Source organism: Empidonax traillii, unplaced genomic scaffold (assembly GCF_003031625.1).
Source record: "Empidonax traillii isolate 1590-97213 ecotype Southwest subspecies unplaced genomic scaffold, ASM303162v1 scaffold154:size1206225, whole genome shotgun sequence".
Lineage (NCBI taxonomy): Eukaryota > Metazoa > Chordata > Aves > Passeriformes > Tyrannidae > Empidonax > Empidonax traillii.
The window spans coordinates 541,339-551,351 of record NW_020955347.1 but is presented as its reverse complement, the minus strand read 5'-3'; the positions used below and the strand labels follow the sequence as shown (position 1 = coordinate 551,351).

General features: G+C 39.5%; 1 long non-coding RNA gene across 1 annotated transcript; it reads right to left on the bottom strand.

Moving 5' to 3' along the window:
• Nucleotides 1-208: 208 nt before the first annotated feature.
• On the bottom strand, nt 209-9,851 carry LOC114057909. The gene is made up of 4 exons (XR_003571332.1): nt 8,470-9,851; nt 4,816-4,930; nt 1,179-1,306; nt 209-1,077 (listed from the first exon to the last, which is right to left on the bottom strand). It is a non-coding gene; the product is annotated as an uncharacterized LOC114057909 (long non-coding RNA).
• Between the last annotated feature and the right edge of the window lie 162 nt (nt 9,852-10,013).

Genomic DNA, 10,013 nt, shown 5'->3' with positions numbered 1-10,013 from the left:
GGGGGGGGGGGGGGGTTAGTGTGTGATACAGCTCTCTATTTAGCAGTATATTTTGTGTTCAAGATGAGATAGATATTTTTTTCTCCTAAACATGTTATTCTTAGGAGGTGGATTTGCATGCAGAGAGCAATAAATTATTGAAAAGCACCCTAATGGCTCACTTTCCATTTCTAACAAATCAAATGACTGAAGAAGAAATTGTATTACAAATAATTCTGAGAAAGGGCCTTCCTCGTTAAATACAGTTTGTTTGAATTCTAATGACAAAAACGATCATTAAGATAAATGATGTATGTAGTGAGTAGCAAACAAAGTGGTAGAACACTTGTCACTGGTGAGAAAGCAATTCCATAGTACAGAGACATTAGAAATTACTTTGCAAATCTTTATGTACAATATATTTATTTAATTGAAAACCATCTACTCTTGGAAAGAACTTCCTTTTCAACAGTTGTGACTTGGCAAAAACAGCCCTAGGGACATTATATCCTGGGATTGTTGACAAGAGTGAAAGTCCTCTGTATGTTCTCATCCCTAAGAAAACAAACTGTTAGTTCACATTCATTTTCATTCTCAGCTTGTCTCTCCTACTATGACCATAACTGAGAAATGTCATCTTTCTTTGGCTTTAGGATAAGAATTGTTGCATAGAATTTCTTCATCTTTTGCTTATCTGTCATGAGGTGTAACTGCTGATCCTTCTCCTAGTTTTCTTCTCCAAGCATCTTCTGATCTTCCTGCCTGATAACCTTCTTCTGTTTCATCCCTACTTCAGAGATCCCATCAGGTTTAGCTTATTTACAGGTTTGCCAGGAGATTTTTTCCCGCACATATAATGTCACATGCCAAGATGTGGAAAAAGAAAGGGGGAAAAAAAGTATTTTTCTTCAAATGTTGAACAGAGGCTTTAAGAGGAATAGAAAGGGGAAAACACTTTCAAAGTTGTACAGTCTTTAGTTCTGAGTTCTCTAGAGATCCCTCTATCTAGAGTTTATGACTTTTACTCCCGATGTTTAAATAAACAGTACACATGTCCTTTCTTCTATCTGCCAAAGACAGGGAGAAACTATATAGTAACTAAATTTAAAATAGACAGTTACGTGGAAAATAGACATTTGTCAAACAGATAAATATTTCCGCACTGCAACTAGGACCAGTTTTTTAAAGGTGGTAATTACTTAAACACACAGAGAAGCACACAGCAAAGTATTCAGCTTTCTAGGTGTATGCCTAGTTCCCAATCAAATTCATTAGCGCTGTTGAAAATGTCAGCAGTCACACAGGGCTACCTACAATCACTGAGTACCTGTGGAGAACATGGATAGTCAGTTATCTTCAGAAATCTAGTACTTAGCTCTCTTGTAAAGTTCACTCTTTCTTTATGTTAATGACAAAAAGAACAAAATAAATAAACCCCAAGTCAGCAAACCACTCAACTGAAAGCCTGAATTATTTCTTATTCACTGAATGACCTCTAGTGGTCATTCATCACAGCTTTTACACCAGTTGAAATGCCAGCTTGATAGAGGAGACACGCATTTTTTTGCAAAAGATGGAGCATAAAGATAAATTTTTTTTCAAATCTGTGCTCTATGCAATTTTGCTCTACCTCTGTCACTGTTAAAAATCGTATTTTATTTCACCTTACAATGTGTGCACCCTGGGACCTCTGCAGAAGTTTTAAGCCTAAGTTCTAGCATCTGCACTGCCCCTAGCTGTTACTCTTTCCTAGCCAGTATATTCCTCAATTTACCTCTTTGAACTTCGTCAGACACACCTTTCCATCATCCAACACAGCCAGGAGTATATCCTGTTACCTTAATGATATCTGTTCAGCTGCACATAATACATCATTGTATTCCCTGAAACTGCCCACCAACCATCATCTCTCACTTCTGGCCAAAACAGACCACTTCATTCCGAACATTGATGGCACGTGGAGTGAGTTTATTTGTCTAAAGAGCAAACTCAGCAGATGTAATACTTGCAACATAATTGGGAAGAGAGTTCTAATCCTCAGTATTGTGGGACATGAAGACTGAGTTAAACATTCAGCAGTATGTCAGAAAACAAGTGGTATTCTCATAATTCGGGGGTTTATCAGCATTTCTGCTGATCTTTCTTTGTGGCTTCTTTAAACAGCTGTGCCACACTGTTCTGCTGGACATACATATCAGTCCAATTATTAAGGAATTTATTAAAACCTTTTGCTAAAGACAGAAAATAGATTCCCAGAAATACCTCCTCTATTCCTATCTTTGACCTATGGGACTTATACAGGACTTCCTATATTTTATTTTGAATGTAGATGAGCATATCATGTCTGCAACCCAAGCTGCATTACAGGAGAAGTATCCACATGATAATTTTGTTAATCTCAGGTAGCTTTTGACGGTCATCTTTTCCACTACACAAACCTCGTGAAGGAGGAAAAACAGCACCTCAAACAGGAGGCCAGTGAATAAGGAGTTTATGGTTAAAAGCCTGTTGCAGTTTTGGTTCGGGGAAAGGACCGGACCAGCACAGGGTTCTTGCCTAGCTTGTAGGTGGTATTTATAGGCTCAAGGCAATGGCTGAGGGTTGAGTTCACCCTGAAGGCGCACCCAGAAAAGAGGCACACACGACAGTACTAAACACCCAAACAGCCAAGGCTGATCTACTTTATTAACACAAAATGGTGGGTTTTATAGGGTTAGGTAGAGAAGGGTCTGGAAAGAGGGTGGAGACTGGGAGGAGCATGCAAATCCTCTAACAATCATAGGGAGGTGTTAACAGGGAGTGGACTAACAAGGGGAGAACATGATTGGTCAGTACCTCAGGGTACACTGACCTATGAGGGATTGTTTCTATGCCTGACAGGCAAAAGTCCACGAGGGGGAAAATAAGGGAATCAACCTACTAATAGGTTTTATAACTTTAACAAAGCTACCACAATAAAGTCCTCAAATGTTGGTGTTATCACAGGTAGTGGTGTGGACAGGGCTGGTCTTCCAGTCATCAAATGAAACCTCTCCTCTCCCTTGATCCTTCCACAGTGAAAATGCTGTTTCCATTTTCTCATGGTCTTCCTCACCTCCAACATCTCCTCCTTTCTTGTTTTTTAAATAAACTGGGAAAACATGCTTGGTAATGATTCCTTTTAGAGATAGGTTAATGATGCAGAAAGAGAAACTAAGACTATTTGCTTTAGCCAACTGGGAAGTGAGGGTAATCATAGTCCGTCAAAAAAGTTTGCAGGTACTCGTGCTGCATTAATTAAATTTTTTAAATCAGAAATACTGTAATAAACATTTTAATGGGTAGATTTTGAATTAGAGAAATGTAAACAACATAAATTTTTGAATTCTTGGCACCCAAGGTTTAGGGATAGTAAAAAATAGTCAATGGCTGTTTGGTAATTTAAGGAAATGTCTTTAAATACTAGAGAGTCTTCCAATAAACTGTGGATGGCAGTGCTGATAGCACTGGCTTCCTCCACCATCCAGCATTTCATGTGTTCCAGGACATTAAGAGCGTGTTCTGTTTCTATTTTTGGGAGGATTGTAAAGTTATCCCATACATTAGTCACTGTGGGATCACAGCTCGGTGATTCCCACACCTTTTTAGATATAATGGGAGGTTGATGTTTTAGGAAAAGAATCTTGGCAGGATTGAATATTGTCAACTTTCCTATTGTGCAAGGTCCTCCTAATGGATGAGATGGGATCCCAGACCAAGCTCGGTCTCCACATAGTAAGAATTCCCCTTTGGGGAGACTCCAAGGTTTTGTATAGGTTTCGGAGTACAGGATAGAGGACTCATTGCACCACAAGGATGTATTTTTATAGAAAGGGGAGTTAGGTGTGACAATATGATTTTCTGTAGATGTAAAATGTCGCTTTTTAAACATTAAGCAAAGGCTAGCTTTTAGAGTGCCAAGGAAATCTATTTTTAGGGGTTCAATTTCTCTAGGTGAATGAAGTCTTAAGAACCATTGAGTAGAATGTTTCACGGGTAGATCAATTAGACATGTTCTTTAAAGGTCATCAAAATTTAAAGTAGTTAAACATAGGGAATCGGTATTCATACTCTGAGTTAGTTTTACCCATATATTTTCTTGTTTGGACAAGGCCCATGGTATGGGGTCCCTTAATGGTTGTTCACAGGTGGGAGGGATGATGACGGTGACGAGGATGACGATGGTCCATTGAAGATTTTCACTCTTCTCGCTGGTACCCATATTGTTCCCGTATCTGTGGAGATGCAAGCGTGTCCTTTTCCCCATGTAACTAAGGAAAAAGGACCTTTCCATTCATTAGTTATCAAATCTTTATAAAGTACTTTAGCTTTGGATATGTTTTGTAACGGACTCTGAGAAAAATGTCTTTGCACTGGTGTGTTGTCATTCTCTTGATGGTTGAGGTAATTCAACACGTACATGGCTTTGGATAGTTTTTCCTGGGGAGTGAGAGAGATTGCTTCATGGTCCTGTTTCTGGTGTTGAGAGATATTTGAAAGGAACTTGAAAAAATGTTTAATCTGTTTAAAAGACATTCTAAAGCTCTTGCTTACTAGAATAGTGTCAAAAGAAGAATTATTATGTGAGAAATAATGTTTGGAAACTCTGCTGACAGAACAGTGATGAGCCTTTTCTATGTAGGCAGCGTAATCTACATTGAAAATGCTATCTTTCAAAAAAATAAAAAAGTGTAGACAGCCTGCATGACTACCTGAGTTACTCTGCTCTGGACATTTTGCAAGGAAAAAGAAAAAAAAAGAATAGATGCATCTTTACATGAGCATGACGTGACAACAGAGTTCGATCACTATGCTTACCAGAGGAACAATTTCAATATTAAATGAGTTTCTCCCCTAATTTCTCATTCATTTTATTGTAAGTGACAACTGTAGGTGGATTATAGAGAATGCTTCATTAATACTGTTTTTCTTCCTAGAAATAAGAGAACATGCACATTAAAGGTAGTACCTACAGATAAGGCATATCTAGGTTTGTATATCAGTCATATACAAGTAGGTGCTCAGTGTTTAACCACTGAGTATTAAACGAAATTATTAGAGAATACTTCATCTATAGTCTGAAGTCAATTTTAATTCAGACACTCCTTTTATGTTATAATTGATGTCTAGAAGGTATTCAAAATAATCTTACAGAATCATAGAATCACTGAGGTTGGAAAAGACCTGTAAGATCATTGAATCTGACTGTTAACCCAACACTGCCATGCCATTTAGCATCACTAAACCATGTCACAAAGTGCCACATTTACACATTTTTTGAACACTTCCGGGGATGGTGATTCCACCACTTCTCTGAGCAGCTTGTTACAATGTCTGAGCAGCCTTTCATTGAAGAATTTTTTCCTACTATTTAATATATTTGAGTATTTTGAATTCTAAAGCTTGATTTATCTCTGTTATTTCAACTGACATCTTGGGACAGATTGTCTGGTGACACACCGTGTAAAAATAAATATTAAACATCATGATTTTTTAATTTTGTATCTAAAAATTTTTTTTCTTTAAAAAGCTGATTTTCCCCTGAAAATGTATATGTTTCTTTGGAATATAACCCAGGATGAAGTCTTATCTTTTTCCTAATATGATCAGTAGTTCAGATTTTACTGGAGATTAAAACTGTATGGTACCCTGTGTCTCTCTCTGCTTGATAATGTTAAATAATGCACATTGTGAATCTCACTATATATCTGGGATTGTCTGGTATTAGATAGTACAACTGGCTATGCAGAAGCTAACTCAGGAGAGAATTTTTTCTATGTCATTGTCTTTAAGTAGAATTGAAAGGATTTCCCTGACTTGGTCTGGTCAGCATGTCTGTATGTACAATTTGTTCTTTGGCTGAGAGTCTTTCAGTGGTATTATATGGGTGTAGGGCACTTTGCCTAAAACTTCATCTGTGCTCAAAGACTGTGTTTTCCCAACCTTCAAGTCAGAATCCAGCATAGTTTCTTTAACTAGTCCCTGGGCTGTCTATGTTTTCTAGTACCTTCTTTTTAAAAAATAAGTCAATTTTTATGTAATTTCTCTTTTTGAAATTAAGCCCAACAGTAGTGGATATTTTGGATTTGTTGCTCCTGCAAGAACATTAAATCCAAATTTATTATTGTCATTTTACAGAGTAGCTTTTTGACAGGAGTATTCAGCATCACAATCAACTCAAGGATACTAAATCCTCATGGTTCTTTCAGAGGTTGAGTGAGTCTTTTTTTGGGGAGTTCAGACTGGCCAAATATTTATCTCATAGTCTTTTAGTTCAATTCTGCCTTCATTCTCTGACCACACTGACATTTATCAAGGGCACAGGCCTTAGCTCTGCAGCTTTATTAGCTCCATAGAGAAGGGCTGCAAGAGCACCTGCTGTCATGAGAACAGTTTTTGAACTCAGCTTGAAAGAAGCAGATTACGAAATGACAGCAATTCATATTGATTTGAATTTCACTAAGGGCTCCCACAGAAATTTGCTTTTGAAGTTCAGAAAACACCTGGCTTGGATATCAAAATCAATGCAATCATTAAAGGTTTCAGGAAAGTGGAATTGCAACTTACCCCTTGATAGTGTTACAGAACTTATACACTACATTACAAAGAACTCACAGGCTGCTAATTTTTACCAGATCTTCACATAAATTAACATATATTTTGTCCCTATATTTAAAGAATGCTATGCTCATGTCCCTCTTTAATAGTTTAAGGAGGTTAAGAAGGTAAAGAAGCAAAATGCATGGGTAGGTCTGGATGGACTTTTATGTCAAACTTCTGTACAACAAAATTATATTTGCATTTCCACTGAAACAGCATTGACAAGAACTGATGAAATATGACCTATGCTTGTGACATTAGCCTCTGTAAAATATGTAAATATTGATTATTGCCTGATATATTGCATTTGGAAGAGCATAGCAAGCAGGTTGAGGGAGGTGATTCTGCCCCTCTACTCAGCCCCAGTGAGGCTGCATCTGGAGTGCTGTGTCCAGTGCTGGGCTCCTGAGTACAAGAGAGACACGGAGCTCCTGGAGCAGGTCCAGTGGAGGGCAACAAGGATTATGAGGGGACTAGAGCATCTCTCTTGTGAGGAAAGGCTGAGGGAGTTGGGCCTGTTCAGCCTCAAGAACAGACAACTGAGAGGGGACCTCATCAATGTCCATAAGTATCTGAAGGGAGGGAGGATGGAGCCAGGCTCTTCTTGGTGGTGCCGAGCAATAGGACAAGAAGCAACAGGCAGAAACTGATGTACAGGATGTTCCATTTGAATATCAGCAACCTGGTCTAGTGAAAGGTGCGCCAAGAGAGGGGACTTGGAAATAGGTGATCTTTAAGGTCCCTTCCAAACCAAGCTATTTTATGATTCTATGATTTTATGATTCTGATTCTATGAGGAAGAACTTCTGTATTTTGTGGGTGAGCAAGCACTGGAACAGATTGCCCAGGGAGGCTGTGGAGTCTCCCTCACTGGAGATATTGAAGAACCATCAGGACACAATTCTGTGCAATGTATTCTAGGATGACCTTGCTTGAGCAGGGAGGTTGGACCACATGAGCTCACTGGTGGTTCCTTCCATTCTGTGATGTACCTCATCTACATGTGTGGCTTTACTACAATATTCTACTATATTATATATGCATATGTATGTCTACATTATTTTAGAATGTTAGTATAATTGTAAAAGGTGATGTGTTTTAGGAATTGCTGCTCAGAAACAGGTTTTTTTATCACCTCTAAGATTATGTCATTGTCTGACCAATAGTGTCTGTATTTGCAGATATACTTCACATTTCACTAGTATATGGTCCGTTCATCAGGGTTTTTTCAACATTTTCTGGAAGGAATCATGCAGCTCCCTGCCTTCAATCCGTTTGGGCAGTATTGTGCATACATGGTAATTAATACAACTGCATTTTCTTCTCTTTCGATTTTTCAAACTCTAAATACCATTGCCTGAAACTTCACCTGTGCTCAAAGCCGTGTTTTCTCAACCTTCAAATCAGAATTAAACAACATTTCTTCAGTAAGTAGGTGGCAAAAAAGATGCCATGATGGGATAGGACTCCTTGCTGGCAAGGAGCTGACCAAAGCAAAACGCCTATGCAGACCATTTAAAAAAATCTGCTGGTTTGCTCCCAGCCAATGAGTGGGTATTACAGGGGAGCCAAATGGACCTGTAAGAAGTCACTGCTGCATAATTAGGTGGGCTGCCTTTATTTTAGATTTAATTTACAACTGTTGCAAACCAATGTCTTTCCACTATTGTCTCTCAAACTGCAGAATGAACAGTACCTATCTAGATCAATGTAATTATAATAAAATAGCAGTACAATTTTAAAAGGAATGTGACAACAAATAACTTTGAGAATTACTCTCAAACCATGTAAAACAATGGTGTGCAAAGCACAGGTAACCAAGCACACCCTACACATAACTGAATAGTTAACAGGGGGAAGATCTTAACTCACCTTTCCACAGTACTGTGCTGGTTCTCTTTCCATACTTGGGAGAGCATTGTGTGGGAGATTTTGCCAATTAAAATCCAAGCCCTGGCTCTGTCATTGTTTTTCATGGTCAGAATGCAGCCAAGGACCATCTGTTGAACAGTTACTTGCAGGAAAACACATGATATAATGTTCTAGTCAAGCCTAAATAAATAACTGCAATTTTAAAATTTCTTAGTTACATTGTATTCATTCCATCTGACCTTCAAATTGCCTGAGAGCATTTCCAACTATTTTTTCTTGATTTCAGAGACATCATCTACCTTGCATAAAGATTTTAAGCTTTTAATCAGAATATCAATACATGCTTTTAAACCAACAACTTAGTTTCTTTGGAAGGATATCTTTCTGATATAGCAGGGGTAAACACTGATCCACAAGGAAAGCTTTTTTACTTTCTGTTTAAACCATCAGAGAACAAACATGATACAGATAGATTGTGGATAGACTAATGCTTATACAATACATGTAACTCCTGTAATTACAGCACCATTCCACCTTTAAGTGCTAAAGCACTTCCTTCCTCGAACTAACAAAATTTTAAGTTCTAATATTTGTACAGCAAATGCCACTCCTGTTAGCATGCCATCATCTCCGCCTTAAGATTAGCACCCGACTGCTACAGCAGTTCAGTTCTGGAAATAAGTACCCAAGAACTTCTGGTTCTAAATTCACAATAAGTGACAATTCCTAGAGCGCAGCACGGGATTAGCTGTGTTTGCTGGGGAGATCTTTCTAAGGTGGGAGATTCAACCGAAATAGTCCTTGTCTTTCCAGTCAGTCATGACAGCATCACCACCCATGCCCACTCTACGGCTTCTCAGTTTCATCACCTCCAAGCTAAGGTTTTGCAGCAAAGCCCCCTTTTCTTCAAAGGCAGGGGAAGGAGTGCTGTGCTCTGGCTGTGTCTTTAGCTTGCCCTGCTACACAATTATGTGACAGCCACTCTGCACCTTTCCCTGGCCCACAGTTTTTCCTGAGGGGCGGAACAGCCTCTCTGTGCGATAATGGAAAAGGCGGGGAGCACCACACGCGAGAGAACACTTCCACTGTGCAGCTCAAGCTTAATATCGTAGTGGAGGGCAGTTGGGAAGCACAGGATCAATTAGATCGGAAAAGACCTCCGAGGTCGCTGAGCCCCAACACCACCTTGTCAACTAGATCACGGCACGAAGTGCCACGCCTAGCCTTTTCTTAAACACCTACAGGGACGGCGACTCCAGCATCCTCCTGCGCAGCCCATTCCAATGTCTAATCACCCTTTCCGTGAAGAAATTCCTCCTGATATCCAGCCTAAACCTCCCCTTGATGCATCGTAAGACTTTATGTCCTCTCCTCATCGCTCAAGACTGCGTCCTCTCGAATGAAGCGAGCAGCGCTGGCGGGCGCCGAGCCGGGTGGCGGGCAGTAGCAGGGACACGGGCAGAGAGATGGCCAAGGGCAGTGGCGTGGACAGGGACACGGACACGGACACGCACAGTGACAGCCCTGCCGGTACCGGAAGTGGC